Below are 6000 nucleotides of genomic sequence, written 5' to 3' on the forward strand. Positions count from 1 at the left end.
TTGATGAAGCCCAGTTGTCCGCTTGGCAAGGTGACCTGGGCTTTCCACCAGCAGGCAGCTGCTGCGCCCTGTTGTGGGGTCTGTCCTGGCACCAGCCTCCCAGATGGAAAACGAGAAAGTGGTCCTGCTGCCCCCAAGGGGAGCCAGCCCAGGACCCATGGGAGGGGACAGCCCAGAAGGACAGTGGTCCCCGGTCGTGGATCAGAAACACCTGGTGGTTAGGGCCCACCTAGCTTGCCCTCCCCCTGCCTGGCCCCTACGTGTGCAGCACAAGAAACAGGAGGGTGTCACCCTCACTGCCTCTGCTGTCACTCCTGGTCTCGGTGGCCAGCTCGCTCCCGGAGGCTGACCACACGTGCTACTGAACCCAAGGCGCACCTCACCCTTGGGTTTATTGTGTGTTTTGACTTCGCCCTGAGTCTGAAATCTCCTCTTACCTTTCCACTGTGGAATGCCCTACACACACACACACACACACACACACACACACACACACCTGTCCTCCCCCGCCCCACACCTGGATTATTGACCGGCTGAGACTCACTCCTCATCCATCCCCAACGCCATCCCCTCTCCCAGCCCTTAGGGAACAGGTCTTACAAGTCCCAGCAAACCCTCCTCTGGGGGTTCTGCTGAGCAGGTGTGTTGCCAACAGAGGCAACGTTTCACTGAAGCAAACACAGAGTTTAATCTGGCGACTCAGCATCGGCGGCTCAGCCTCGGCGACACCTGTTTCCACCATATGCCTCTCGTGGGCACAAACCCCAATGCGCGTTCCATGCAGCAAACAGGGAGGGTGGTCATGGCCACATGTGTCTGAAAGACCCCAAAGTGGGAGATGCTGCATCTTTGGTTGGGTGAAAAGCAACCCTGTAACATGGACTTGGGCACAGGGAGCTGCTTTGAGAGGTGATCCCAGAACTCTGAGGAGGGAGAGCTGGGAGGCCAGACAGGGAAGGAGGAAAGGTGCCAGGAAAGACGGTGTTGACCAGCATGACCTGCTGTGGGTGCGGGGGCCTCAATCCTGCGGGACCGAACACACCTCAGAACACATAGAACACACTCAGTTGTCCCACCAGAAGCCGTCCAGGAAGCTGGGGAGTTTACTTGCCTCCCCCCGCCCACCCCAGCCTCCCCCCCCACCACTCCATCTGCTGGTGGCCTAGGGCTGCTCCGGGGGTGGGGGCATTAACTCTCCTGCCCACCAGCCAGTGGAGAACTTGCTGGCAGCGAGAAGAGAGGTCAAGAAAGATAAAAGAACAGAGTTGCCTTGTCTGGGCTTTGCTTCCCAGGGGGGCCTGAGAAGGTGGCAAGATCCAGAGGTCTCCCCATTCCTTTAGTGTGACATGAAATGAGCAGAATTAAACATGGCTGTCCAATGTTGAGTTTGTTCTTTAAACAAAACTCTCAATATCTGTCTTTCCTCCTGTTTTAGAAGAACAGACCTACTAGTGGATGTATTGATGAAATGCGTCTATTTCAGAGCTGACTTTCAAAGTTTAGTTTTTTCCTTTATAAGCTGTGACTATGAGTATGCCAGCAGTATGCACTATAACTGTCACAGCATTTAAATAAATTTCACAGTCTCTGCAAAAAAAAAAAAAAAGTTGCTGTCCATGAAGGGAGCATCTACAAAATGAAAGGACAGCCTACTGAACGGGAGAAAAAATTTACAAACGATATGGCTGATGAGGGGTTAATATTGAAAATATATAAACAGCTCATATGACTCAATATCAAAAAAAACAAATAACCCAGTTAAAAATGGGCAGAAGACATGAGTAGACATTTTTCGGAAGAAGACATACAGATGACCAACAGGCACATGAAAAAATGCTCAACATCACTAATTATCAGAGAAATGGAAATCAAAACCACAGCGAGATATCACCTCACACCTGCCGGAATGGCCATCAGCAAAAAGACCACAAATAAATGTTGGCGAGGATGTGAAGAAAAGGGATCCCTCGTACACTGTGGGTGGGAGTGTGAATTGGTGCAGGAAAACAGAATGAAGGTTTCTCAAAAAATTGAAAATAGAACTACCATATGATCCAGCAATTCTACTCTTGGGTATTTATCCTAAGAAAACAAAAACACTAGTTCAAAAAGATACACGCACCACAATGTTCATAGCAGCACTATTTACCACTGCCAAGATATGGAAGCAACCTAAGTGTGCATAGGCAGATGAATGGATAAAGAAGATGCGGTGCGTATGCAATGGAATATTACTCAGCTATAAAAAAGAATGAAAATTCCCCATTTGTGACAACATGGATGGACCTGGAGGGTATTATGTTAGTGAAATAAGTCAGGCAGAGAAAGACAAACACCGTATGATGTCACTTACATGTGTAATGTGAAAAAAAACAACAAAAAATAACTAGTGACACTGTGTGATGTCATTTGTATGTGGGACCTAAAAATAAAACAAACTAGTGAATATAACAAAACAGAAACAGACTTACAGATACAACAAATTAGTAGTTACCTGTGGGGAGAGGGAAGGAGGGGGCCAAGATAAGGGTAGGGAGTAGAGGTACAAACTACTATGTATAAAATAAAAAAGCTACAAGGATATATCATACAGCACAGGGAATGTAGATAATATTTTATAATAACTATTAAAGGAGTATAATCTTTAAAATTGTGAATCACTATGTTGTACACCTGAAACTAATATAATATTTAAGTCAACTATACCTCAATTAAAAACAAAGGAAAAGATGGCTTCAGGTGATATTTAGATGGATGGACCAGTGGGAGTCCTCCCCGAGCCTCCAAGCATCCCCATGCTCCTGATACTGGCCAGTTGTTTTCTCATGTGGCCAAGGACACGTGGACGTTAACTGATGGAGATGAAGAGGCTCTAAGGGCAGGAAGTCTAGAACAGAGCTGACCCAGGTGGCAGGAGGACTGACATCCAGGTGGGGCCATGAACACATGGCTGGATGCTGACCAATGGTGCATAAGCAGGCCTGCGTCTCCCGGCAGCCGCAGTGGACAGGTGCCTGCGGGGACCAGGTCCTCACCTCTGATTACTGGTAGTTGATGCCACATAAGTTTCCTGGAATTTAAACACAACCCCAGAGATAGGAGCAGAGGTGGGAGAGGACTGAATCCATGAAGGTCACGAGGACTGCGTGGGATTAAACTCTTGTTACTTGATGAAAATAGGCACCAGACAGAAGTGAAGCTTAAGAATAGAAAAATAAAGTTCCCTTCTTCTCAGACCTGGGCCTGAGAAGTTCATTCCTCTTATACCTGGCATGGTCCTAGCACCCTTCTTTCATCCTGAATTTACCAACTCAAGTTTATGAGTTTTCTGAGTTTGAGGTCGGTCAGCAATGAGGTTGGATTTACCCACTAGTGGACCCTGAGAACGGGACGCTGGTAATAAATTTACGAGCGATCCCAGAAACCACTTGTAAGGGAGCATGGAAATGAAACAGGGAAGGGAAGGTAGCAAATAAAACAAAGGACGTGGACCACTTCTACCGCGGGCACCTGGAGCTTAATCTGCTGAGGGCCTCCGGGAGACCTCAGAGGCGAGGCTGCTGGGGCACGCCCACAAATTCCCAGCATTTATTGTTTGAGGGCTGCTCCTGAAGGATGGACATGAACTCCCCAGCATTTCTGGCCTGCCCCAAGCACGGGCTAAGAAGCTCTGGGGTAGGGAAAGCTCTCAGGCCAAGAGTCCCAGGTGTTTGAGGTGAGGAACAAACAATGGTCCAGAAAGAGTGGGTGTCAAGGGGGTGTGATGGGACGCTGGCAGCATCGGCACCAGTAAGCCTAAAGCATATCCTATGAAACATCTCAGAGCACGTAGAGATGAGTCCCTGGATATATCAGATGTCGTGTCATCATATCCCATCTTCAGATCCAATGTGGCAAAATGAGAAGAATAAAATCTCCACCAGCTCAGCAAATCCCACTCCACTTCTCACGGTCTTGCCATGCCATCTCATACCATACTTTATATCAGACGGCAGATGGCACAGTGAGAAACGGGACCTGGAGGGAACGCGAAGAGGCCATTGTTGCATTAGTAAAGGTAATGACGCTGGAGTCACGGGGTGCTAAGTCTGGAGATATAAGAGGCTGGTAAGCCCGCACACGACCCTGCGCTTGACTGGCAGGACACAACCCGCACGAAACCATCTCCCACGAATAACTGCAGATTCAAGAAGCCACACTCGGGCTTCCCCAGCTTGATCCCCTTTCTGATCACGACAGATGTGCTTATGACACTAAACAGAGCCTCCAGAAGATTTATGTGTCACGGACCGCTTGTCACCGAGCCTCCAACCCAGCCCATTTGAGGACGGCTACACATACCTTTCTTTGCTTGACTTTCCTGCAGAATGTGAATCAGCCCCTGCTTTCCTGGAACTTTCTCTTCCCTTACATCCAGGGACCTTCTTCTCCGCTGGCTCTCCTCTCTCTACACCACCGTCCAGGGACCCCCTGAATTTCGCCACCATGTCAGCCTGACCCGGGTCCTCTCCAGGGCTTTGTCCTCAAGACTTATCTCCTTCTGCTCAATGTTTTTGCTTTGGTCTCTTTCCCTCATTTACACCTCAAGTTACAACCATCACCCACAAAATGATGACCTTCGCTTTATCCTCAACCAGGATGCTGCTCCCAGCTGCCCACCAACACCTCTAACACAAACACACGACCCACTTTGTTCTCCTGCCCCCCACACCCGCCTGTCCCCCTGCATCCACCCCCAGCCTGATGCATGGCCCCGCCTCTCATCTAATCAACAAGAGTGAGATATTGTCCTGCCTCTCCACCCAGTGCCACGGGTCCATCAGGGGAAAGCTATTAACGCATCTGCCCCAATTCCATTCTCTTCTGTCTCTGGCTGCAACTTTGCTCCAGTTCTTTTTCCACATATTTCCAGGCTCCTCCTCAAATGTAATGATAACGTGTACCTGCTCTGCTTAAACATGTGGGTGGCTTTAGCTTTCCATCTCCAGTCCTTCTGCCTCTGTCTCACTTACTGTACATGGCTGGGAATTCCTCTCTCTGCCTCTCTCTCTGTCTCTCTGTCTTTCTCTGTCTCTGTCTTTCGGTCTCTCTGTCTGTCTCTTTCACACACACACACACACACACACACACACACACACACACACACGCTCAGCTCCACATCATTGCCCCTGATGCTCTCAAAGAGGCTCAACCTTCTCCCAGCCATTGTTCTATATCCAAACCTCAAGGCTGATCTCACCTGTCCCCTCCTTGGAGACACACTCCCAGACATGCTCTTACCCTTCAGACTTAACGAGATGCCTCTTTTTCATGCTCCCACGGGTCCTCTGCATCCCTTTAAAGAATCCTTATGACTCTATATTACACCGTGGCCTTGTTGAGGACAGAGGCCGTGTGTTTTCATCTTGATATTCCCAGCCCGGAGCAGAGTACCTAGTGCTGGGGGGAGCCCCCCAAGTGTTTGATGAATACATGGGAAAATGAATGAATGAAACCAATTGTGCGAGGCATGCACAGGTGTAGTTTGACAACGGGCAACGGTCACGTGCTCCCCGCCTTTCTCTTCCCCAAGTTTCTCCTGGAACCTGCGTGGAGCTGCGGAGCCCTGAGGCCGCCCCGGCCTCTCCAGCGTCTCCCCCGCCAGCTCTGGGAGTAAGAACGGAGAGGAATGCTGACTGTGCCTCGACTGGGGAAGACTTTACAAGTTCCAGAAAATTGATTTTTCCAGGCCTGCCTGGTTTGGCATAAAAGCCAGACAGATTTTTATTGAATCTGGCCCTAGGTGGTTAGATTTTTTGACCTTAACAATGTGGCCAATAGATTCGACCATGAATACTTTTTGCTTTCTCATTTTCGCCACATGGGCTCCCTTCCACACATTGGCCAGTAGGTTCAGGCATCCTTGTTTCTTCCCTGGGATCTGCAATTGTAAATAAGTTGTGGGTGCATTTCTGAGGAGCAGCGCGAAGGCTGGAACCGCGGGAAACGCGGACCTGCTGG

Source organism: Orcinus orca, chromosome 16 (assembly GCF_937001465.1).
Source record: "Orcinus orca chromosome 16, mOrcOrc1.1, whole genome shotgun sequence".
Lineage (NCBI taxonomy): Eukaryota > Metazoa > Chordata > Mammalia > Artiodactyla > Delphinidae > Orcinus > Orcinus orca.